This window comes from Camponotus vicinus, unplaced genomic scaffold, assembly GCF_025532165.1.
Source record: "Camponotus vicinus isolate PSW18456_S1 unplaced genomic scaffold, iyCamVici1.0 SCAF_13, whole genome shotgun sequence".
Lineage (NCBI taxonomy): Eukaryota > Metazoa > Arthropoda > Insecta > Hymenoptera > Formicidae > Camponotus > Camponotus vicinus.
This window is the reverse complement of record NW_028141949.1, coordinates 3442178-3469970: the sequence shown is the minus strand read 5'-3', so window position 1 is coordinate 3469970 and position 27793 is coordinate 3442178. Positions and strand designations below refer to the sequence as shown.

General features: G+C 39.8%; 1 protein-coding gene across 9 annotated transcripts in view; it reads right to left on the bottom strand.

Moving 5' to 3' along the window:
• The window catches only part of Prosap (SH3 and multiple ankyrin repeat domains prosap), a 118682-nt gene that overhangs the window by 43890 nt on the left and 46999 nt on the right, over positions 1-27793 (bottom strand). The window contains exon 1 of one of the 9 annotated variants that reach the window (XM_083085834.1): positions 3309-3713. The exons of the other annotated variants lie outside the window; for them this stretch is intronic. The gene's annotated coding sequence lies outside the window, so the exon portion shown is untranslated. Of the gene's footprint in view, positions 1-3308; positions 3714-27793 lie in introns of those variants that run through there. 9 annotated transcript variants of the gene reach the window in all.

The window sequence follows — 27793 nt, the reverse complement described above, 5'->3', positions numbered from 1 at the left end:
GTACATATTTATTTAAACACAATCATCATAATTGTTATAATTTTCTTCTGATGGTTGTTTGTGAAACTACCATTGTTTTATTAATATTGAGGCTAGCTTCATTAAATGAATATTTTTATAAAAATATGTTTTTATACGTTCGTACTCTTACATATATGTACATATATACAATAAAATTATACATAAAATTATTACGTAATTAAACGTAATTTGATAATTATCCCAATTTCTCTCTCTAATAAATTACTATCTTTAATAATAAGCGAGAGAGGCTCTTATGTCAGAGTTCATCCGCTCGCATGTCGTGCACATGACAACTGCACAGTTATAGTTCCGGTTATCTTCTCACGCGAAAGACACTATTATAAGCATTCGCCTAACCACATGCACGGGTTGTCTCGCTAATCGTCTCCGTCTAGCACACAATAGTCTCGTTATATCTTTGTTTCTTGCAACTCGTGAGTCTGTCGTGTCCCATTACGCGTTTATCGCGACATTAATAATCTCCGCGAAGATCGTTTGCCGTGATGCCTAAATTTTATCTTCGAATAAAGCTTCGAGATTTTTTTTTGACATGTTCGCCGTTTATGACATCACCATCGTCGCTCGATTTGGATGATATTATCTCGTAAATCATTGAAAGCACATGCTCGAATTTAATACGTGGCCATTCGAAAAATGCTGAATCTGATTTATGCAAAGATCGTATTTAATAAAATAATAGGAAATGAAAAATATTATATCTACCATATGCTAAGAAGAAAAAACAATAAGAGACATTTCGATCTCGATATTATTAATTTAACCAATAGAATGGCTCACCTTTTTAATTCTACGGTTTCAATTTTATCAAACGAAAAATTAGCATTTCGAGCTTTTTTCATGCATGTTTTATATTTTACTTGTAATTATATTTATATAACGTAAAGGATTAGAGACACATCTGTGTCTATAAGTAATCATGAAACGTTGATGTCGGGGATAAGTATATCAAGTTTATATATGATATCAACATGATGTTACATATATCTCGCACTTCCGATCGATCACGATATTGTTTCTTCTGAAAACTTTCCTGATCGTCCCCTTTGCTGCCGCAATAAAGGATATTTCCTGCGGACAGTAATTCGCGCGTACGGGCAGTTTCGACACCCACCACTTATTCGACGATTCCCTCGTTATTGGTACCCGAAGAAATTTATATAAGATCATATACACGAGCAAAATAAAGCATACATAAATAATATTCCGCGGAATAAAACACTCGTTTTTATTACAGACCCGAGCTCGGTCAGAATTTCAATAATCGCAGAGAAATTATTTCTACCGAAGAAATAAAGCGTAAAAAGAGATAGAAATCAATCTCTACATAATTAGAATTAACTTTTTTATCGAAATTAGTTTTGAAATTCAATTTCGATAAATTTATTGCAAAGAACTCTAATCGTATAAGAATAAATGTGAAGTTGAAAGTCTCGCTGCCAATAAAAACGTCATTTTATGATAAACGAAAATCCAAATATAGAACTTTAAGATCGAAAAAGTTTTCTCAACGAGATCTTGCTTATTATAACTCGTACGAAGTTCGCAGAGAATTTTCAATAGTCGAGCATAAGGATAATATCCTCGCGAGGTCTGCGGGGGCGGCAATAAGATAATGCAATGATATCGAAGAGAAGTTTGTCGGACACGATCGGCCCGTGGGCGCATAACGAATCGCGTTGCATTCGCGAGTAATAGAATCGCGGAAGAGAGAAGAATGTGTGGCGCGATAAAAAAAAAGAGAGAGAGAAAGAGAGACTCGAGCTATGCCTTCCTCTTCCTCGCGAAACTGAAAGACCCCGAACACACAGCCCTCTCTCTTTCTTCTCCCCTTCGCTCCCTCGACTGAAAAACGCCCGCCCTCGCGGGAATTCGTCGGTACAAATAGCCTTTCTCGTTCCAGTATGCCCAGACGGGAAGTTTCGTCGCCGCAATTTATTCACGTACTCACGTCAGGAAATCGCGGAAATTTGACACAACGGGGATTACATGAGTAATACTTTCGATTTATATTTGTTTTCGTTGACTTGAAGATTGATAGTATTTTACATTTTAATATGCTTTGCTACAAAACAGACTCGTGTTAAATCTTGTAAAGATTCTCATTATTATATAATTATTTATGACAAAAGTTTCAATGAGAATAATTATTTATAAAAATATATAGATAAAAGTATAGTCGAGAGTAAAAAATTAAAAGGAATTAAAAAATAATTAAGAAATATGGATGTATTAGTTCCAAAGTATGTCAGTATTAATTGATCGATGTACGCATCTCGTAATTTATCTAAAGTAAATATACGCGCCCTTGTTTTATCTTTAAGATTCTACCAGACATTTTTCTGCAAAGTTGACTAATTGCTAAAAATGTCGAAGGCCATTGCTTGTTATCAGTGTCTGGAAGATGACGATGCATTAGGGAGAAACATGATGGTGCAAGTAGATAAGGACAGAAATAGCGGGAAATAATTTCATTATTTATTGGGCGGTCGAAAGGTTAAGAGAACGGCAATGTCGAGCTTAAAAGGTTGCATAAATTAAAGTTAAAAACATGACATCGAAGTGAGAGACACCAACATTATTGAGCTTTCGATTCTTTTATTATTAACCCACGCGAGAGAAATCCCACATGTTGTTGTTACACGTATATATGTCCATCCTACACACGTTACTATTTTTTCATGAAGCGGTTTTATCATAAAGCGTTTCGAATAATGTGGAGTATTGATTTATATCGCAAAAATATTCGCATATCATTGCATCAAATATAATCAAGTATGATTTAAACAGTGTTATCAAGATAAGAGCAATCATTATTTCCTATCTGACTTTTATCGTCGCTACATAAAATGATAACGATAAAATTATTCAAAAATGACTACATCATTGAAAAGAATAAGTCCATTTTCTCATTATTGTACATTACTGAGAAATCAAATGAAACATCCACTAAAATTTACAAAAATAATTATATATAGTGTAAATATTTTTCAACAAAAATACTTTGCAAATATTTTCAAAAAATCTTGTATATTTAAATAAATAAAATGTTCAATAAATCACTAATCACAATCATAATACACATCCCAAGTGGCATACCGAAAGAAGTGAAAATCTTTACATCTTTTTTTAACATTCCAAGTACTAGAAAGATAGATCCGCAACACTTGATCGTCTCAAGTCTGTAGTTAAATTTAAAATTGCGAATCTGACTACACGAAATTCTGCGAAAGCACGTGTCGATACCGATACGTCTGGCGACTTACCCCTGGTTCAACGACCCTCGCAGCCACGAGCACAACGAGCGAGCGAGAGAGCGAGAGAGAGCGATCCTTCGCGGCGCCGGAGCTATCGCGCGATCTCGCCACCGGCGGCCATTGTCGAAAAAACAACCCCGGGACGTGCGAAGCATCCACCACCATATCACCAACGCGTATCGTAGCGTCAACGCGCCGCGTAAACGCGCTCCGGGGGAGTCGTGTCTCGGCAATATGGCGACGCCGATTCGACCCCCGATATCGCTCGCCGCGTACTACCGTCCGGGGGTGCCGTCTCGCGAGCGTCGTCGCCGGGACGAGATCCTCGGCAGGGAGGGTGCTTCTCACCGCCGGGATTCACCGCCACTCTCCGCCAACCGCCGAACGCACCATCGCGATAGGACAACGCTCGACGAAAGCGAAACGTACGACGACCGGCGGCGCCTCCGAGTGCGGGACCGAGCGTCGCGGGGTGCATCGCGAGGGGGCATCTCCCCAAGAGGGGTAAAGTCCCCCGCGAGGGTGGCGTAGATGGCGCCACGGCGCCGGTGCCGGTTTTCAGGAGTTACGCTCCAGGGTTAGTCGCGAGGGTGAGAGAGAAAGAGAAGGAGAGAGAGGGAGAGAGCCTGGTGGTGGATGTTGGTCGCCTGGCAACGACGAGAGATCGACCGAGTGCTCTCTCTGCCCCCTCCTTCCTCTCGTTACCCCGCCTTGGCGGCCACCGAGAGGGTCGGACACCACCCTCGCTCGTTGTTGTTTCCGCCATTCGTGCTGGTGGTAGTGACGGTGCCAGCGTTGTCTGCGAACGCGAATACATATCAGGAGTCACGAGTGGGAACGATTAGTCGCTTTCGGGAATGGGATATCGAGGGTGGAAGGTCAAGAGGAGGACACGAACGCCTTGAAGGACATGCCAATGATGTAGTATAAATACATCTCGGTCGTGAAGGTTGGGCCCTTAAAGTCACAAAACCGGGACATCGAATATCAATACCGATAGAGAGGATATAGACGAAAGGAAAGAGGGTGCATATAAATTATGTTCCTTATTAAACATGGTTGAGACATGATTACAAAGCGTGACGTTGATATAACGGTATAAATTAAATTATACCACGTAAAATACTTATTGTTTATTCGTTTTAAATATTTATTTTACGTTATATATCTCTTACAGATTTATTGCTCGATTGAAATTACTATAAACTGATCGCGATATAAAACAATAATAAATCTATACATCCTGTTATATATTTTATTTCCTTTATATATATTTTATATATTCTCTAATATATAAAATAAAAATATAAATATAGAAGGATGACAAGTACTACGACATGATACCTTCGATATTCTCGATATATCGATAATTTCGTGAACGGAGGATGAGGAATAATAGAGGGAGATTGGTCGACCTTTCGTTCTCGCAAATATACCGAAAATGGCGTAGGGTATTTCACATTGTTGTTTTAAGACAACTCGATCGATACTTTCATCGCCATATCGGTACACACCCACCACATTGTTGCGTATCGCGACGCGTATAAATAAACGCTCGCGTTGCGAACGAGGAACAGGATGCTGTGCTTTCAAAGTCCAGCCAGATGAAAACTTTCGACGAGGTCGTTTTACAACATAACGATTCTCATTAGGAACGGTAATAGCGGCCTTTCCTGGCCGCGATTTCATTTTCCGAGGGACGGTTGCAAGACGGATCGCCGCCGCCTTAAAAGTCCTCGCAACATCCCTATGGAAGCCGAGAGTAATGAATCGTTCGCGGACATAAAAGAAGAAAAAAAAAAGAAAAGAAGGGAAGGAGAATTGTCGTCGATAGACGTCCAGTGATTTATCGCGACTCAATCGCGCCGTCAAAGCGCTGCGATAACGTTTTGTCCGATAAGGATAAGAAGGGGAGGCGCGTCCGACTGTTGTTTTCCTCGCGATTGCGACCGCCACAAGTGCCACAAGGATATGAGGACATGATTCACGCGTGACTGTCGCGTAATCGCGCGATAATTGTTATCTGATAATTGTGTACGATGAAACGTGCTTTCATCGTTTATGAGATATGTACAATTATCATGGGAAAAAACATAATTGAGTTGTGATTTCCGATTATCACGACTATTACGTAATTGCAATTAATAAATAAAATACGAATTTGTAATATAAATATTCCACTGAATGATATAATTTATAATAAATATAAATGAATAATATCATTTATAAATATAAATATATACATTATATATAACTGTTTAATTTATAACCATTTATCAATTTATCAATATAATAATCTATCAATAAACACATTAAATGGCCATTAAGCTTGTTAATAGCTAAGATTTTGAGGTAGCAAATCGGATCTTTCATGGAAAAATGGTTTCACAGAGATTTCACGTGACGTTACTTTTGAAACATCGTCGCGCGAATGCAGATTCTGTGATCGATGATTTCTTTCGCCGCAACAGAAGGGAATGAAAAAACTAACAAGCACAAGGTTTACAAAGATTAGATCAACTTCAATTTAGTTCGCTCGTCGTTTGACCTCCATTCCAAATCGACAGCGAGGCCGCTCTCTCTCTTTCTGTCTCTTCTATCTGGCTTTTAATTTGCGGAGGATGTGACGTTCCCCTTTCGTGAATTTTATCGGTCGTCCCTCTCGACGTTAAACCGGAACAATTTAATATCGAGAACGGCCATCCCTTCTCCCCATTTTCATCGACACTTCACATTATAAATTTAATTGTAGCTCGACATGGGGATAGAAAGTTCAGGAACGAAGCATTTTTTTATAATCTATCAGTTGAATGTTGAGAAATTGCAAACTGAGATTCTTTATGGTTAGGTGTATAATTAAAAAGTAGAAACATTTTGTTTGACGCGAGTTATCTGATAATAATTTCCCCTGGGTAAAAAAAACCTTACATAAAAGAGATCTAAAAATATGTTGTATAATTATGTACATGCAATTTTTTTAAGAAAAACGTAAAATGTAATTTTTGTAAGAAATTATATTCTTCTCTGACTACTGAAAATATTTTTTTCATTATCGCAAGATATGGTATCGAGAGAGAATGAAAATACATGTACACATACATGCTCAACTCTTTGCAGTCTTTAGAAATTAATATAGGAAGAGAGTTCGAAAGGTCATCCAAAGTTGACCTATTTCCGCTTTCCGAGCATCGTCGGTCCATTAATTTAAAAGGGTAGGTAGGTAGATAGGTGAGACGTGAGGCTCCGTAGACTTGAGGTTTAGGTATAGATGAAAGACAGCTTTCCGACATATATTTGACGTTTGATCGATTGATCGCAATGTTTCTATCGCAACCTCTATACTCTCTCAGCATCTCCGCTTGTCAGCGAATATAGAACCCTTTTGACTGTATCGTTAAACTTTTCGATCTTTTCCCATCATATACGTGCCAAAAGAATTATTAATATTAATGCGATGAATAAAAAAGTAAACAATATTAAAATACTATTTGTATCATTTGACACTTCATCAATAATATCGCTTAATAAAAACGTGATAATTTACACTATATTTTAATAAATAATATAACGAAAAATAATATTTACATTGTATAAAAATAATACATTAATATAACATCTGTTATTTGATAACGCATTTCGGCGCATTTCGACATAATTGCCGTTCATTACTTGTAAATATCGATGATTGCATTCTACCGTTACGCGAGGCTTTTCACCTCTGTCATTTGCATCTGTTTAAACGAATAAATAATCTCACGATTCTTCGCCGTCTCGGCCCAAGTCTACGTTTGCTTCGCGGGAAAGAAAGAGCCAGGAAGTCAACCGTGAGACAGGAAGGTCGTACCATCTAAGTTTAGAGAGTGTGTTTAGTCACCTACCGCGCGGCTACCTATCTACCTACCTACCTACACTTTTCCACCTACAACTCCGCCCCTTTATCTGCCGCGAGGCCCGTGAGGAGTCGTTAACAACCTCCGTATGCGGAGGTGGTGTCCGGTGTACGTGCCGGTGAGACCCTTTCAATGATAATCCTGGAAACTCGGATCGCGATACTGTCCCGTCAATTGACACGCGGGGAAGGTCGAAGCGTCGTTCAATTTACGGTCAAGTTGATTCCGCGCTTTTTCACGTCATATCTTCTTTTTTTGCTCGCATAAATAAGAAAGCTATAAAAAAATCAGCTACTTTATTTCTTTTCGGGGAAAACGTATATTTTATACATTATATTTATTACTCAATTATACGACTTTCCAAAAGACCTAAGCTTTAATTTATTTAATTATATAAAAAAAATAAATAAAACCGCTACATAATTAGTTGTAATAAATATATTTTTATTAAATATATTAATTATATATTATTATATATATTAATTATATTTTATTAAATATATTTATTAAATATATTTATATTAAATATATTTATATTAAAAACAATTTTTTAAATCTCTTATTTGGAAGGAAGATAACCTGGCACTGATAGATTACTTAAGTAATCATTGACAATTCAAAATCATTGCAGTTCTATGGTCAACGCAATCGCCGCAAACGCGAAAAGTTGAAATTAATTCAGCTTGTCGCTGATTTACGTTTGCGTACGATGACATGTCATCCTGTATCTGCCGTTTCGCGAATAGCGATTTATGTAAACGGGTCTTAAGAGGACCATTGCAATATATATACGGTCTGTCTACCGGCCCTTTCAGCGTTAATATATATCTCCGTCAGTTATTCCAATATCCGTTGTCTACTCTAGACGATGATGCAAACGTTTGCACTTTCCGCGCGCATATACATTCTCGACTATCTGCCGTCGTCGCCGTGTATCTATCGTGTCCCGGAGGAAAATCTGAATCACGAAATCCTCCGGGTACCCTCTCCGGTGAAGAAAGGTGGAGCAGCTGCGGCAGCAGCTCGGTGCGGTAACGTTTACACCCGTCCCTGTATCTCCTCGCCATGTATTCGTGCGTGGGTGTTTAAAGCGGAAAGGAAGGTAGGGAAGGAGGGGCAGGGGGAGGAGGGGAGCAAAACCGCGTTGTGTGGATGTGGGTATAAGCGGGGACTGTAAATATCTCGCTCTGTGCTGCCTACCTCGCGCGCAACGGGGAGGCACGTCCGGTATATATGGTATATCGCCTTATGCGCGCCACTCGTCCTATCATGGTGGTACGTATGAAGACCGGACAGACGGACCGTCGGGTGAAAAATGCCTCACTAAATTGATAAATTATGGCCGCTTTAAATCAGCCAGATGCGGGGTCCGTGCTTCCACCGAAGTGGCGAGAGAGACAGCTGGGGCCCCGATTTAGGTAGCCGTATTCCGGTCAACTATCAATAATAGCGCTATTGCAAACGAAATCGGAGAAATTTACGACGTCGATACAGAGTCCTTTTGCGAACGGACGTAAAAGAAATCAGAGAGACTTATATATCAGATTTAAGTAGCTAAATTTAGATAAACGTCGTTAGGTCTGATTCAAGTAGCTTTTATCATTTTGATAAAAGGATAATTATAAATATATCGAAACCTATACAAGAATCTAGAAACATTATTTCAAGTACTTGAAATAAATCACGCTCAAAAACAGAAAATACTTCAACCTTTTAACAGTTAGTATTTGCAATCGCCAATTACGGATATACGATAAATCTCGGGCCGAGTGATCGTTAAATCGCGATCGAGAAGCTTCTTTGCTATTTGTCGTTAAGACGAATCCCCCGCGAGATGGGCGTGCAAATCGAGATTTACAACAGTTACCGGCCAAAAGTGCGCTCTCTTGCGACACGAACAATGTAAGATGTTGCGTCACACATCGGCCGAGAATCGACTTCGAGGCAATTCGAGGCCCCCGATCCGAGGAACTCGGATCGACGTTCCCGGAGGGGGCGCGGCACTTTCTCTCACCGAAGTTCCAGAGCACAACGTGGAATCTCGAGGAAATATCCTCACGAATGCCCTCATATTTCGCTCCTCGTCCTAGCCGTCCCGACGTCTGGCAAAGTTACCTCGCCTCGCTTAAAATTCAATTTAACCAAAGTGGAAAATATATTCGCAGTCCGCCTATAGAGTAAGTCTGACATGTAAGATATTTCAGTTTGCAGGGATCTGTAAGGTAAGAAGTTACACGTCATCTCCAATATTTTCTATGGCGCGTAATGCTCAATCCATGATTTTTAAGCAATTTTCGAGCAATAAAATTTGCCATACATATAAATTTTATGTAAAATAACTGTGTATGAGATTGAAATGCGAATAAATATTTTGTATCAATCGATATCTCGTTCCATTGATATATTTGAATAGTTTTCTACTTCTTGCGTCTTTTGAAAAACTCGCACTTGGATAATAATTCTGACATCGATCAGAGTTTTTATCTAAATTATAGAACGCGTGCAAACCACGAGAAAATCGCGTGGAAAATAGAAAATTAGAAACACAATCGGCAAAAGCGACAAGGCGCGGTACGAACAAAAAGGCAGAACGCAACGACCGTACAGAAATTCCATCGTCAACCGGTCGGGACTCGCAATAGAATCGGGGGGTTCCTTTGACCGGTTGCACGTTCGCGCGCGAGCTTGCCTGACCACTTGTGATTCATTTTACGCAATAAGCCTTCGCTCGCGCCATGTATGCAATTCCATTTGTTTTCTGTGCGTCTCTTTTCCGAGTCTCGCGCAAAACGCGCGGGATTCATTGCGGCAAAACTCCACAGAAACACGAGCCTTTTCCCTGAAGAAATCAAATCTTTCCTCTCATAAGAGATCCTCGGAAATTTAATATATATTTTAATACATTGTTAGTTTTTCTATTAGCGTTAATAAAAAATTAAATATAAACTTGTTTATATGTATATTATGTCGAAAAATGTGCATGAAAAGGCCATGTGTTTTTTTTTTCTATTTCTCTATTTCTATTAATTTATTATGCATTGATATCTCTCGATTTACATTTAATATTGAAAGTGTGAAGTTTAGGATATAATAAATCTCGCTATTTTAGGGCACTCTCAACTTGGTAACTTCAAGCGCAATTTCCTCAATGAGACTATGAGACAGTTCTATTAAGTCACGCGCCCACGTGTCTAGGTCGAGACTGCGCGCATTGCGTCATTCGTGCTACGAATCCGCATCATTAAACGCAACGAACGTACAAACTGTTCGAGCATTTGCACAGATAGCTAGAAATTCTGTCTATCTATGCGCGGAAAGATACGGATTCTGTCGAAGAAAAATCTGTGTAATTTACATATCACGACGATCGAGATTCTCGCGCTCATTTAAACCCTTTCTTTGAAATTGATTGTGTCGCGAAATTAGCGGAACTTTTCGAAACGCTTCAATTGTTAGCGAGTTTTTGGCAACGGTGAACAGAGGCGCAAGCACAAAAGTCGAGGGAGCTTCGACCTTATTCCTATCACGTACTTGGCAGCCGCCCAAAGCCTGCCCGACTATCCTTAACCAAGGAATAAGGATCATTTTAAATGTCGGGCATCCGTTCTCTGCCGTCTTGGCTTCCAAAGACGCTCGTCGTCTCCGTTCTATGAGTGCATTTCTTCGTCTAAAAGCGTTCTTCAAACGATTTTTATTAATATTTCTTTAAAAATATCATTTGACAGACAGCGCCAACTCTTATATACACATAAATGCCAAGATTTAAAAAATTATATTAATTATTGTATAACTTTTCCGCCAAATATATATTCTAAGGTATAACAGATAATATATATATTATTCTAAATTTATACATCGCTTACGAGCCGTTACGTGCATTAAGTTCTCTCGAGGCGATCTCCGTTAGACAGATGTGGGCCGCGTTTTTCGGAGAGTAGCCCTCGAAAATACTCACCCTTTCCTCCTTCCGACTCACCATCGTTCGCGCTACTTTATTATCCCGCCGTTCCGGCTACATTACGCGACGAGCGAGAGAGCGGCTACCTATTACGATAAATACCCGGCGCGCGCGATCCGACGAGAGATCGAGCGGCGCGGGAGAGACCGGCTCTCTTAAGACGGTGAAATATTTCCGCGATAGCCATAACCTTTCGCCGTCGCTTCCCACGCCTCGACGAGCGTGTCTCGCCCGCGCCCGCCTTGACCACCGGCAAACGAAATACATCCAGCCGAGCGAACGTACATTTCGCTCTCTCGCTCATTTAGGCAGATCGATCAGCCTAGGTAGGTTCTCGAACGGCTCTATCCGTCGGCGAGACTGCTGCATTGCATCAAGTATACTAGTCGGCGAATTTGTCTCTTGCTGAAAAATGTTTTAATAAAAAGGGATAATAATTTTTAAAAATTCTTTATGGAAGCTCCACGAAAGCTTCCATATACACGATGTAACATTCATGCGGGGAAGAAGTATTTCAATTCTGGAGATCAAAGTAAAAAGATTCTTATCATTTTTTATTCAAGCTATCGCGATATAACGAGTTAAAAATGTCAGCAAGAATGTTGTATTTATGTTCTTAAAATCTGTAATTAAATTTTCACCAGAAGTTTTGAAGTTATATGTGAAATGTCGTAACTTTTTTCCCATTGTTTCAACGTTTGACATGAGAAACTTTATATATTGTATGTGAAAACATCAAGACATAGTATGAAAAAAAGAATAAGAAAGTTACATTTTATATATAACTTCAAAACTTTCTAATAAAAATTACCAATTTCAGAAACACTTTCTTTTTAACACTTTTAATTCGTCATATAATTGTAGCTTCAATAAAAAAATGATAAAGAGCTTTTCAGTTTAATCTGCAGAATTCAATTTAAATACTTTCGCTCTAGATTATTATATCTAGTATATAAAATGATATCTCAGAAGATTAATAGTGCATTTTTAAAATATAGGTACTTAATTTAAATTGATATATTACAAGTAGACTTTTCCTGAAATCTCTCTAAATATTTTATTACGCTAGTAAATTAATAATTCACAAATAACAATGTTTTTAAAAAAGACCGATTATTTTCGGATCCGCGAGCAACAATTTTCTTATCAAGGTCCGCATAGATTCAAGGCTAAGTTCGAACAAAATGCGCTAGTTCGGATCGCGGCATTATTCTCGGGGATTTATGCGGCTCCTTTCCCAAATGCATTCATCATTTCGCGGTGTCAGCGGCTCGCTTTCAGTCCGGTCTTCGTCCTCCTTTTATCTCCTCGCTCCTCCGGTTCCTCCCGCTCTGCCTCTCTTTCTCTCCCTTTCTCTTTCTCTTTTTTTCTTTCGCTTTCCTCTCGTCTTTTGCCGAACTCCCAGCCTTTCTATTTTACACGACACGCACAAACACTCACTCTCGCTCTCGTCCGCCTCCTCCTCGCCTCTCTCCTCTCTCCACTAACTTCTCTCTCTCTCTCCTACGTCTTGCTCTTTTTTTAGTACTCACCCCAGTCCACCTCTTGTTTTTTTTTCTCCACATCATTATAATGGCGCGGCCCTTTTCGGACCCGGGCACAAACAGCCGCGTATCGGGACCACCCCGTGATGTCGGCTCGCCGTGATTCTTTATAATACTTGTAACGGGTGTTGTGATGGCTCACCGGGACACCCTCTTCGCGAACGTGATATATTGTACGAAGGTGAGACGATAGCGCGCACGCGTCGGTCAACGACCGGATTTAGATAATATGCTTAAATATTATTTAAAAAACTCGTCATTACTCAACCATATGTACATATATGCGCTTGATTAATAAATTCTTCTAATAAGAGAAATTTAATTCAGTTTCGTGAATGCCACAAAATTACGTTGACCTTGTACTTTGATTGAAATTGAAACACTCGACCTTGTATATATGAAATATCACGTATTTTAATGCATTCGAATAATCCGTAACTAACTAAGAAAGAGAGAGACGCATAAAAATAATTGAGGGAATCGCGTATCGCTTATATTGTAACGCCGATGAGAGATGCGAATGCTCATTGTTAAGTGCGATCGTCATTACGCGCCTTTCGAGTACGCATCTCGTAATTGCAACCAGGATTCATTTACAGGAGCGAGCCCATGCAACCATGCGAATCATTCGATCTGGCCGTCCGTCTGCGCTATTCTTACGCAAATCCGAGCCCAGCAAAATCCTCGGATGGTCAACGCTCGCCGATCGCGTCCGGCAGACTCGAAATTTGCATTTAAAACCATAGCTAGCGGGCGCCAAAATGAAAAAGGCGGCTTCTCGCGGCTTGACGAGCGCAGACGCGCCAGGCAAAAAAGAATCGCGCGATTCGGCGACGTGAGAAAAAGAAAAGACCGAACCCGGTCCCCCGTGCTGTCGATGCACCGACGGGATAAAGAAACAACGGGCTGTCTTCGAAACTTTAAACTCATACAATCCGATATAGTTCTCCGGGGAGATTAAAGCACCGTATGCAGGAAAAATGATTTTCGATTTGTATCATTGAGATGCATCCCTAATGGAAACATTTGCAAAATCACATTTGCCTTACTTTTCGCTCGTTTTTAAATAATATACAAAATAGGGATTCAATTCATAAGAGCAATAATTTTTAGCGATGCAATATTACTAATTATAATTTTGTAATTATTAGAATTATTATAATTTCCCGAGAGATATATAATTTCTCAGTGTTTAAAAATTTTTTTAATTAAATATAAATTTAAAAATTAATTTAAATTGAATTTTCTTACATTCAGATTGTGTTAGGTTCTTGAAAAAGAGAATTAATCTAACGTTATACACAATCTTTCGCGTGTGCTTTCATCACAATTTTATATGCCCGAGTCTTTAAAAATCGACAAAAACATAATTATGTTACAAATGCGTTTCGTACAATTTGTTACAATATGAAATAAATTTTTCTCGATGTCTTCTCGGACGGAACAACCCATGTGCTCCGACGCAATTTCATTTCCGGGATTCACCAGCTCGGTTGATTATTTTAGGAGAAGGAAAGGATGGAGCGCGCGCGCGAAAGGAGACTGAGGGGAACGAGGGGAAGCGAGAACGTGACAGGAAAAGGCGACCACGTACTTTCGTGAAAAACAAAACGCAGGGATGGGACCGACGTCTGGCACCGTTGGTGTCTTGGAAGAGAAGAGGACGGGTAACGAACGGAAGGAGAGAGACGACGAAAGAGAGAAAACACAAGTTCCGGCGGAGAGCCGGGATATAACACTAGCAATGCCGAGCCAGCATCGCGACGTCTTACAACCGAGAAGAAGGACCTGCGCGCGATTTATTGGCCAGAGAGCCGAGAATTTATGCGGAGATTCGCACTGGCAGGTGGTTCTACTTGCGATGAAAAACCGAAATTTCTCTCTAACTCTTGTCTACCTCCGATCATCCTCTCCTCTCTTTCCTCTCTCTTCCTCTCTCTCTCTCTTTGTTTTTACACGCGACTCGAATGGATCGCAAGAAACTGGAGGAACGAGCGAGACGTCTTGTTAAATGAGATTAATATGAAATGCACGACAGGATTTGATTTCTCGACTCCTCTCGAATACATTTATGTGTAGCTTTGATTACAGAATTGAAAAATGTCTGAAAGAACTTTAAAACTCACAGATTAATTAATTACAATTCAAATGAAAGAGTTGCATCATTATCCTTAGGCAAAAGTTTAATTGTACATACGATGATATCGTCAAAATATAATCGTGTTTTACATTTTTAATCGAGTCTTGTTCACCGCTTCCTAATAAGGTTCGCGTGACACGTTTAAAGGATCAGGTAAGATTGGATGGAGGTTTCGGAGGATGCTGCACGAGCCGATAAGAGGAACAATGTCCTGGCGCGTCCTCGGAACGGCTGCGCGGCCGCGACGACGACCAAGAGAGGAAAACAAGACTAAATGGAAGAGAAGCGTAGCAACGAGGCAATGGTAAGAAAGGCGGGGAGGGGGAGGTTTGCCTCTATCGTTTGCTCGGTGCTCACCTTGTTTTCCCACCCGTGGTATTCATTTCAAGGACAGGAGAAACATTTCGATCGGTTGTAAGGGAGATTCCCGGCCAAGATTTTCTGCGGGGCAGCTAGCAAAAGGATGCACTAAATCTTGCCCGGATATCTCGCGAGTATATCAGAGTCAGTGTGGCAGCGGGGGGGGTGCCCGATACAGCCACTCTCGATGCTGCGCGCATCGCAGGGAGACGCTGAGGAGAGGCCAGAGAGAAAGATAAAGAGATAGGAGAGAAAGAAAGAGAGGCAGGGAGAGAAAGAGAGAGAAAGAGAGGGAGAAGCGAAAGAAACGCTGGTTGCGGTCGCCGCTGCTGCCGTTGCAGCGTCGCCCCATCGTCGTTACATCCCGTTCCTCCGCTTCGATCAGGTATGTATCGACCGTTACCGGGGCTGCCACCGCACACACGTTACGTTTCGCTCTACAGATCGAAAAAGGTAGCCCTGGAAAAAAAATTGCACGAAATAGGCCGAACCGCCGGCCGAACGAGAGTAAATTTATGTTCGACAAGGACGTCGCAGCTGACTTATCGCTCGGATCGAATCACCCTCTTTCACGATTAATCGAACAAGAGGCTTTTTGGTGTATCGTCAATTCTCTCGTTTTACACACGACAAAATAAAATCATCTAACGTTGATTATTGTCAGATAAAATATATCTAAAGTATTTGCATTAGAGATAACAATTAATTGTCTACATTGATCAGGAAAGAATCCCCGACAACATGTCCCGAGTATCGATACGGCCCTGAGTTCAGTGCACCGAGTTAGAAGCGTTCGCCGATACAATGGAACTGCGACCCCGTCTGACCTAGCCGGCCGAATCTCGGGGATAACACCATCTCGTTATTGGAGTCATCCTAACTACCTTACCCATATGGCGAAAAGCTAAAAAAAGTTCAAATTAGAAAAAAGGACGGAAAAAAGACGCAGACATATTGCGTATTCGCATCCTGAAATATAATCTCGTTCTAAAAAAAGAGCAAATCGATTTTCGATTTTTATATCCATTAATATCAATAAGGCGATTAGAATAATTCATAAATAAAACGTTGAAATAGAAAAATGCGGTGTGACATTTTTTATTCAAACATTGAGTCATATTCGTGTTTCCTCATAAGATTTAATTTTTTTATAAAATTCATGGAATTATTTAAATTTTAATACAAAACCTGGAATAAATAAATGCCTGGAATGAATAAATAAATTATTAAGATATTTGTTCACACAACCATGCCTTGCTAATCCAGAGCTTATATTGATGCAATGTAAGCCCGACCAAAGAGGTAACGGCTATCGATTCCATTGATAGGCGCGAGACCGCAGGATCTCGTTGAATCGACCTTGAGATTCAGAGGAGCCAAGCATGCGAGAAGGGGAGAGTGGTTTGGCCAGAAATTTTAAGTGTCGTCGCCTCATCGCCCGGTCGATCCATCATAGCGATGAAAGAGCGCAACACGCACAATGTGAGCGTGCAAAAAATGCGAACGCGCGAGCCTCGCGAAGGATACGCTGCGATCCTCGTGATAAATTGATGTTCATCGCCTCGCTAAGATTTTAATTTCGCATTTATGTCGTGACCGGGATAAAAGGAAAAAATAAGGTATCAGCTACACCACTTTTTGCATCGCGTCCGACGTTATAGACCCACTTATACAGGAACGAGCGGTCCTTCCTCCATCCTGTTGGACCGCCATCCAGAATCTCATCCTTCTTCGCCACCTTATCCTGTCAGTTCTCCTCGTGCGCGCGCGTTTTCACAACCTTTTTCACTCGTTCGCTCTCCCCTTTTTCGGCCTATTCGATGGGTCTCGTTTGATCGTGATGGTTTTATTTCGCGGTTTTCGACCAATCTCACTTTGATCCTTCATCTCTTTCATCCGCGCATCGTACCGCTCTTCGTCAAAACGCTTTTCCCCTGAGATCTCTGCACTTTGCTATTTTATCGTACAAAAATATCAAAAATATCTCAATTCAAAAATATTTCAATCAAAATGCATACAGCGCTTTTCTAATGATTCTCTATAATCTCTATAATAATAAAATAAAAATGACAATTTTTAACAGAGCAATAAAATGTAATAAAGAATATAATTATTTAATCTTCGCTCTTCAATGAAAAAATTATTAGAATTAAAACAAATTAATTTCCTTCGCATATTTCCATTAATTTCGGAATTAGTGAATTTTTCTCGAGTGTAAATTTTACCGTATGCGGAGAGAGAAGTTTCTGCATAAATTATCCTCTCGAAAATTCACACAATGTTAACAATGATCTCGTAAATGTATGCACGCCCCTTTGGCAACCCTGCACAGTTCGTTAAACTTCAGAAAACAATTATAACCCCACGGAAAAATTTTAAAAAAAAAGAGAGAAACGAGGTGGCCGATATACATATATATACGTGCACTCCAATAGTGTGTCACATGCCCGGCAACTTCGCTTGGCATGAGACCACCGCCGACAGAAAGAGATGGTCTCATCCTACTCTCTTCGGTCGATCTTCCGTATCATTGCACTCGAGTCCCCGAGACGCGGGCTTCGTGGTATCGAGTTTCCTTCACGAACGTTCGGCCCAAGATAGGGAAAAAGAAAGACCGCCGCCGTACGATGATCGTAAGATGATTGAGAAGGACGGTAAGTGGCGGTAACGGAATCGATGCAGAATGGACGATTTTTGATGGAAAGGGCTTTATTGCCAATATACTCGACTTAAGAAAAAAGAAAGTAAATTGCTCGTGAAGCTCTCTCGAGCAATTTCGAGAGGCATCTTTTTTTTCTCGATTTCTCCTCGTGCGATACATCTTTTTCAAAACATATTAATAAAGATCGAGATAACGTAAGTAATTAAAATCCATTTTTATAATTACTAGTTGAAACTATGATTGCTCAAAGTTTTTTACATAAAAACACAGCTCTACCATTTATCTTTCAGACGACATCTTGTATGTATATGAGCGAAACGGACCGCGCCTTTCCCACCAGCCGCTGGAGTTACTGCGACAGAGAAGCCGGAAGCGTGTCGGCGCGACGGAAGTTCGGGGGCTGAACGCGATCCTATTTCTGCAGTCGCGTCTCGGTGGTAATATTACGACGGATGTGGCAAAACTGTACAGTCATGACTGAAAAAATGCTTAGCGAAACGAACTCTGCAGAAATAGAAGCGAACAAGAGACGAGTCTCTTCGTTATGGAATATTAAGAATTTTTTTTCTTTCTCGTATTTTTATAAAAGAATTTATTTAAATAAATGTTTCACGAACGCAAACGGAGTAGAATAAACAAAAGTAGAAGCAACGATGTAAATTTTACTCCGTAAAATCTAAATATTATACATATTTTGTGTACAGAAATTATATTTGTACTGTTTATTATATATTATTATTTTATTCCTCGCACATTATTTTAATTTTACTTTTTAAATTTAAAGATTATTAATAAATATTTTTTAACAGTTTTTTTAATACAACGATTATCGAAAGTAACGTGCAACGAAAGATTCCTTAATTCTCTTTTATAATTTAGAAGAAAAAAATTTTTTCAATCACGTAAGATTGCATATACGTACGGTTAATTGCTACCATGTCTGATACCATACATGGTCTTCGCGATATTGTGCACCGAATTTCCTTAATACAAGTTAGCTATTAGCCAAGTATTCACGTATACGTGCGTTGGTATAAAAACGCGCACATGTGAAATAAGAGCACGGGCATTATATTTCCACGCATGAAGCGCTTGATGCAATTACATTTAACTCAGTAGCTCGTTTCCGCGTTACTAATTAACAGTCATCGCGGTGTGCAGATAGGCGCGACGATCGAGCTGATACGAAATGAGCTTTTCTCCTAATAAGATGGACAGCGAAAATATTGCAAATTACACAAGAACATGTAATGAATTAGCATAAAATGGATTAATGCATAGTGGGCTCGCATGATCCGGTAAGAGTATCTGGCAAGTGCACTGGCTCTCAGCGACCCGGGTTCAATCTCAGCCGTTCACCTTTGGATTGTTCTGCGCGATATGTAATACTGTGGCTCTCCGATGGTCCGTGCACACGAGTCACCTGCTTCTCTTAGAGTCGCAAATTTATTGAGCATAGTTCTCGATGTCGGGTATACAAGAATAATTATACGTTTAAAAACTTAATTTTTAAAAAACGAATATATGTGTACTACTCGATTTTGAATAAAAAAAGTATTCTAAAAAATGCATTCATATTTATATACGACACTTTGGAATTAGGATAATCGATGTGTCAAAGGAAGGAAAGTACATGTCAAACATAAAAAATTTGAAGCATTAATTACAATACCGTTCCAACTGACTTTTTCGAAAACTTGGGAGAAAATTAGTTTTAAAGTCGAGGAAATTAAATCTAGATTAATTTTCTCAAGTTCTCGAAAAAGTAGGTTAAATCGCACGCCGTTGTAGAGAACTCTCTCGGCAATCTTTCCCGGTTTCTCCTTCCAAGATGCAAGAGAACAGAACATCGATCGTTCTTATTTCAAGGCGTTAAGATGTCAGAAAGACAGGGGAGATAGAGCAGACAGATGAAGATTGGAAACTGTGTTCTCGTCGCCCGACAACGCGCTCTTTACGGACGGCCCTGTTCGGACGGACCAGACTATTGATCCTACCGAGGACGAGGGAGATGACACGGAGTGAGAAAATACGAAGAAAGAGGCAGACAGACGTAAGGGGTGCCAGGCCATATTATTATTAACCCGTCGTGAACTCGTCTCCGTCATATAAATTTCGTGGCATTCCATTTACGCGCAGGACGAGCTTCTCCCCCATGTTCCGAGTGCGCGAATGGCAAAACGGCTTTTCGTCGAGCTGATGGATTCTGGATGCTGGGGGGACGCGAGAGATTCGTAAATCCTGAGCGTTGACGAAGGAGCTAATCCTGTTGTCGCGAGACAGGTCGTATCGCATTCGATTACGCAAGAATTCGAAAAAAATCTGACTTTTTTACGCGCTTGGGCGTCAGACTTCTTACAATATCATCATTATGACGAGCACTATCAGCAATCATAATCAATTATTATTAATAACTGCGTATATATCTATTTGACAGAGATGTAACGGAGAAATCTCGGACATGTAGAAAAAAAAGAAGATTAAGTATGGGATTGGCAAGAGCAAAAAATTAAGGAGCGGCAAACCTTTTTCGGACAGCGTGTATCTTTGTGCTCAACGCACCGTAAAGGATAGATCCTGACTTAGGACAGAGGGGGACACACTACTTGTCGTGTCGGATTTTAGTGCACGGCCGCAATATACGTGATCGATAGACTTAATTTTCTGCTCGCGTGAAACGTCGTCGCGATTAACTTTGTTAGGTTTCCTAGAAAAAAAGCAAAATCGATCATAATTATTCGGCGACTGACGTTATTGAAAGATGTAATATTTATGTCACGAAAAGATATGTCGAGATCTTATAAAATTTTTGTTCTAATTTTATAATCATAATCTTATTTTTTCAATTTTATTGGCAAGATGGTAAAAGTGGCGCCAATTTTACGTGCAAAAATGGAAATCGTAATAACGTTACATCTTTCTAATACACAACTGACGTATTCGAGTTACATTTTGAAATAGCACGATGAAGAAAATATGGTAAAATTGAACTATTATCTAACTGGAAGAATATCTCGAACGTCTTAGATCAAACGAATTTATATTTTTAGAAGATAATTTCTTGCATAGTTGATGATTTTTAATTTAATCTGAAACTATTTAATCGAGATCACTAAATTAGCTTCTCGCGATACGCATTCATCATATAAATGTAATTAATAGAAATAAAATATGTATATATCGTACATATTTGAATTTGAATTCTAATATTCGTTTCTACTACTAGATCGCGTGTCAATATTATTACAAACTTTAAACTTTTCGGAAGTATTTAAATTAGAAATTTGAAAAAATATTAAGTTACAGGCGAGTTCGCATCTTTTTATAATCTTTTCGCTAATACATTTCTTATTAAAGACATTTTAATTGCGGCATTTTTATTCTGACGATGTCTCATTCCTTCGTTTTATAATGTTTCGATTATTAAGATCACTTTACGTCGCCGCGTCGAATAAAGAAAGCGACGTCAAGGTCATTCGATAGGACGAGAAATGAAATCGAGACTTGTCCGATCCACCTGGAGTTCGGCCGATCCAAACTGTATTCTCATTAAGAACACCTCGATGCCGCGAGATTTATTAATGAGTTTATTCTTCCCGCCTTAATACGCGCTGGAGAGTTGCCGAGCGAGCCGTAGTCGAGTTCAAGCCGAGAGCCGTAGAGTTTCAATTAGATGTGGTCATAATAATGCGCGATCCCCCGGCCCGCCATGACGGCCGATGGTTGATGACCCCCCTGGACCCCAGGAGAGGAGAGATACGCACCACCACCATCACGACTACCCCGCGAACGAACGGGTCTCCAGGCTTTTCCTTCCACCTTCGTGATACCGAGTTGTTAGTCACGGCGTTTCCGGGTTGCAGGACGAGATTCTTTCTACCGATCACGACGTGTCACGCCACAGCCTCGCGTATTTCTCTCTTTTTCTCTTTCTCTCGCTCTATCATTCCGCCTCGGCCCTACGATCGCTTCAGGTTGGTCCTTTCCTTTTCCTCTCTCCTCTCTTGCCTTCTCTCTTTCTTTCTTTCTCTCTCTCTCTCTCTCTCTCTCTCTCTCTCTCTCTCTCTCTCTCTCTCGTCCTCTTACTCGAGAGCGCAGTCATCTATTTCAAACGACTATGCTCGACGGTCGCCTCAGGTTGATCCGACAGCGACGCACGAGAGAAGCCGATCGGTGCAATCAAGGGGATCGATTCACGAAGGTGTAAGGACCGCTCTTTTCCTTTTCCATAGACTATTTACCTCGTCGATGTTTAGCGAAAGTAAAGCGATCGATTTATAACGCGCGAGCACATATTGCATCGGCGAACCAACTTCCAATATCTGACCCACTTTCCACATATCAAAAGATGAATCGATATCTCGCAAGGAGCGTGGATTTCAGTGCAATTGCGCCAAATTGTTTGCTGGAAAATCTTACGTATATCGATTTACCTTGGATCTTAAGCAAAGCTCAGGCAAAGAAGCTTTTATCGGTATCTAGGTCAGTGGAATCATATCTCGAAAAAGAGCGGAAAAGCATTTGAATACAGGTTTTTTATTTATACACGAATAAATCTAATTTCGTTAATCTGAATATTTTTTCTGAAGATAATTAATAATCTAAATAAATTCAAATATAATACACGATATAAAAATATCATTAGTTAAATTATATGCAAGGACGATACAAATTGAATGTCAAAAATTGCCTCAATTTAAGTGTAAAGAGCAAGAGAGAAATTATTTGTCATAATTTTATATCCGAGAGACTCATCCTATTATCCATCATTATCCGTCGAAGAATTCATAGATATCCCGATGGGATGATTCTTCTCTCGAATCGGATTTAACAAACTGTCAAGTATCAGGACCACGACTGACCGGTGGACACGCGATTTTCCAGTCGCGAGCATCCCCTCCGTCCTATTGTTCGCGAATAATGGCATCCATTGTGCACGCGTGTCGTGCCGATTATGTCACGTATTGCAACGCGCGGAATGCATACAAACAAAAGCGCCGTCCCCCCCGCGCGCCGCCGGTTTCAGGCCGCGAGAGATGCAACGTTTCCGTGGCAGCGCTTCCCCAGAAGTGTCGAAAAAAGTAGCGGCATTCAAACGTGAGAAGGAGGAAGCCGGCGGGACGGAAATCCGGACGAAAGGTATCGAAATTGTAACGCGCGCCCATTTATAACGCGTCTCGCTTTCTCGGCAATAATAGATTATCCGGGATTACGAAATAAAAATACTCGTTGAAGAATCGTGAGCCGATGAAACAACGGATGAAAGTCTTCCGTATCGAGAGAACGGAAATCTGCTCGACGTGAGATCGCTCGGCGTGCATACAATACGTGTGCGCGTTTTACTTTTTAATATATTTGAACATTATGCGCGTTTCGCTCTAATGTATCTTTTTCGCCTCCTTATTAAACATTGCGAAACGAGAATAAATTATTCGCGCCGGAATCGCTATAATATTCTGCATATAATTATTACGAAATATTTAACGGAATAAATTAATAACCGCTTTGAAAATCCGCTTCGAAAGTGAGATAATATTCTACGAATATCGCGAGCAGGCACATATCGCTGAAAAAGTTTGTTTTCACGCGTTACACCTGTGTGTTTATTCAGTTTTTCGCAATATTGTAGGAAGTTATTGTCGGAAGCACGTCGCTCTTGTGTTATATTTTGAAAAGGAAGCGCGAGAACCGACGAACTGAAAGGTTTCGGCAGATGATTAAAATTTTCTATACCAAGGATTCTTTTACTCTCTCCCATAATTTTACCAATTGCATCATATATCATGTCCTTATTATATGTGTCTTATTGTGACGTATTCGCGCATTTTATTTCATTGAAAGAAATTGAATTTTGAGAAGCTTTCTCGCAAGAGTGTCGGCGCATTTCTTTCCCATCAATTTCTACATCGGTGAAAGTGAAGGAAGATTTCTACGATGTGCGATGTGTAACAATTAGGCGCGATAATTAGCGTAATAAAGGACATAATGATTAACGTAATTCCTAGCTAGACGTGTATTTGTTACATTCTTTGGCTCTCTCTCGCGATTTAATAAAAATATCCTCCTGGGAAAAGAATCGTTATCGGAGAACAAAAGCGTGCGGAGGGCGAAAACGTTAATTGCCGGCGTTACGGCCGGGCTCGTATATCATCCTGGGGATAGATTAGTGGAAAAGCGTGCGCGCAGGATGCGCATGGCTGCGCAAACGGACGAATGTAGGCTCTCGGTTCGAAAACGGCGAACGGTGCAGCGGCGGCGCGTCGTTGGAGCGACTAATGGACACCCCAGGTGAAACCATCAATAACGCGAGAAATTCTTAATTAATTGCAGCATATGGTGGCTAATTAAATGCGATACACGCCACGACGCCGGCGGCGGACATGCCCCCCGCATCGCCCTCCCGTTTTTTTCTCTCCATTCCCTCCCCCCCCTTATTTCATCCCTCTTTCACTCTGTCTGTTCGTATTCCTCTTTTCTCTCATCTCGTCACTCGCGAGTAATTTTTAAAATTTTGCCCATTTTCAAAAAGATATCTTTATACAAAAATTAAAAATTGAAAATAAAAACTTGACTTTGTGCCATTACAAACATTTTTGCAAAAAATACAGAGATGCACAAAGATTAATTTAATATTATTAATAGACACTGCCAGAGAAACGTATATTTTATAATATTCTTTTTTAAAATTAATTATAATTAACTCTACATGTTAATTTGTTTCTCTTTATAAATTCATAATTATAATTATTTTACAATTGATATAAAATATGATCAAAGAGGTTCCGTGTAGAATTTTCATTTAATAATGACATTTAAAATGACGCGCGAGAGATCTTGGTGTGCACCCGATACTATGTTATACAACGTTACGGCTCTTGCCAGAAGCGAGAACATCGGCATGCAAACCTGACAGGTCACGACAGAATGTTCCTGGGGCAGCCCAACGGCAGCAGATTGAAGTCGTGCACGAAGCACGTCCCTGTCACGGCCACTGGTGGGAATTCTCTCTCTTTCTATAGTATTTCGCTTTTTTTTTTATATCTCGGATTCCTCCGAGCGCTATTGTTAGATCCGATATACTTTGCTCGCAAAATATTTCAATATCAACTCCGATTTTTCACGCACACGTATGGTAGATCTTTAATATTTAGCCATCACACTTGTAAGGCGAAAGATAACTTTAAAACAATTAGATATTTACAAATGCATCGAATTCAATGAAAAATTAATGACTATCGAAAAAAAATTAACATGAAAAAATAGAATTGAAATAACATTCTTTAAAAAATTGATTAGTCGAAATTATGAAAGCTGTTTTCTGTGATGTGTTTACTTCGTGAGCAGTCTGTCATCACTAATCGCGTGTTTTAAATTCAGAGAATTAGTAAAGCAATGTGCGTGATTTTATTCGTTTTATGCGAGTTTAATGTACTTTTGAAAGGAGAGGAAAATTATAAAACACATAAAATCGTAATGTCTTCTCAAGTTTACAAAATGTTAGACGGCTATTACTGCAGAGATTGTAACGCTTTGTAATATTTCAATAATTATAAAACCGAAATTAATTCTACGATATTCTCCAATGGAATAAGTAATCGATTTTTTTAAAATAATGAATATTATATGAATCGTTATCATTTTTCACAAGCGATGTAATTTCATATTCATCATTATTCCTATTGTCGCGATCATCCCAGAATTACCTCTATCATTCTTCTCGTTTGCGGCACGAGACGGAAACGGTTATTAAATTTATCAAATCTATACGCGACTACGAGCTCAATCATATTCCACGTGCCTGCTTCTCGGATTTCTTTCCGCTCCGATATTCATGTAGAGCACACGCAGCCGCCGACCATCGGCATCGCGGAAAATGAATCGTCTCTCCGTCGTTCCTTGTCGCTCCGAGCTCTGGCGTGCACCTTTCCACGCATGGATGCGTGCATTTGAAACGCCGAAGAGACCTCTCGGCGGCGGCGTACGTTACAAGGAGACCTCACCTGGGTCCCCTGGGTGTTAATAAACCGCCGCGGTTCGATATCGCGTGTCACGAAATTCCATTTGTCTGACTCAGCCGCGAGAGAATGCGCATATCGTTAATATGCGCGCGCGTGTCCGCGTGGAAACACGCATGCGTTTATCATCCGCGATCTCTTATTCTACGCATCGCGGCGGCGTGTTGACGACGATTAGAATCTCGCACCATTGAACTCTCGGATAATCTCGAATGCAAAATTTAATATTTCTAACCCATGGAAATACAAAAGTAATCTGACAGTTTTCAGCTTATATAGTTTTTAATTTTAATATCAAAGAATTAAAAAAATTCACAATGAACCTTAAAATTCTTTAATATGTAAATGTAACTAAATAATAAATCATAAAAAATTTTAGGTTATTTACTTTAAATAATAAAAATATGAAAATGATGAAATATAATTATTAATTCAACTATCATTAAAACAATCAATATAAATGTACATATGTATAATGAAATTCACTGATTGTGTGTTATATTTAAAAATTAGTGTCAACATAAATATATATAAATCATACTTGGTTTTAACAATCCATTATTAATAAAATATTTTTATAATCTATTCTATTAAAATAATTAGTAAATAATTGATATTTATAATTATAATCATTGATATTGAGCTTATTTACAATTTATTTAAAGCTTTAAAAACCTGCCCTAGTTCAAATTCCTTCTATTCTTATATAGCAAAATATTCTTGCTATTTAATTTGCAATTTATAAGGAAAAACATGCAATTATATCGCATAATTGAACGGTTCACAAATTACCGTTGGATTTCAAAGATGTTTCGCGCGAGCTAAGAGGGTTAAATCTTTAATCCTTCTAATTAATAAACGCCGCGATATAAACTATAATTTTCGTAACGCTGCCTGGCGGAACGGGGTCTCTGGAAGAGGCCCTGTCGACCGAAAAGCAATCATTGCAATCAACAAGCGGTAATGATTGACCGGCTTAATAGAATCCGGCGCGTGATCTTAAACACGTGCCTCGGAACGCGAGAGCGGAAGGAGGTGAACGTACCCTTATACCGACGTCGTGGTACTGTTCCTTCTCGAGACAGGCCGTGTACGAGTTACGTTCGCGTGCTTTCCACTCACGTGAGTGCCGCGTAATGCTTAATATTTCACTGTGGAACGCGGCCGCTTTTCACGATTACACGCTCGTCGACCATACTTGGTGGGCATATCACTCTTTATCACGAAGCGGCATTTTTCATAGGCAAAATATATGCGGATGGTACAGAGGAGAGGCTTAATCTTAATTTCTCGATAAAAGCCGGATGGCCGGAAGGATAATCGATACATTAACCGCGGAAGCGTGTGTAATGCTCTTCGAAGAATCGCGACGTATACCTTTCCATAAACACATTTCCATTTACATACATATTTTTTTTATGTACGCAGTATCCACTTGCGTGTAGGCACTAGGTACATACAATGTACAAACGAGTTCCGATCGGCTACATACGCAATCGAGCGGTCTCTCGTGTTTAAGAGGCTAGTAATGTATATCGCGAAAAAGTCGGAAAATAACACGCTTATGTCCCATCCGCGTCGAAGCGTTTACTCCCCATTAAAACGTTTCTCATGTCAGCAGGGAGGATAATCGCGCGATAAAGCGGCGGTTATGATCCTATGAAACGTTGCTCGATATATTCGCATAACGTTTGCCTTTTAAACCAACAACGTTACGTAGAATATCGAGTTAACTCGGTAAAAATTAAAAAATACGCCAACGTGTACGTGCATCGTTCACCTGTAAACTCCTTTAAACTTAATTTACACGAAACTCTAGTTCGTCTTTACGCAATATCTTTAAAAAAAAGGGAGAGAAAGAAAGACGCGGAGAAGAGAATTATGAAAGGCGGCTAGTCATTTACGTCGTTATTCTCTATAAAGGA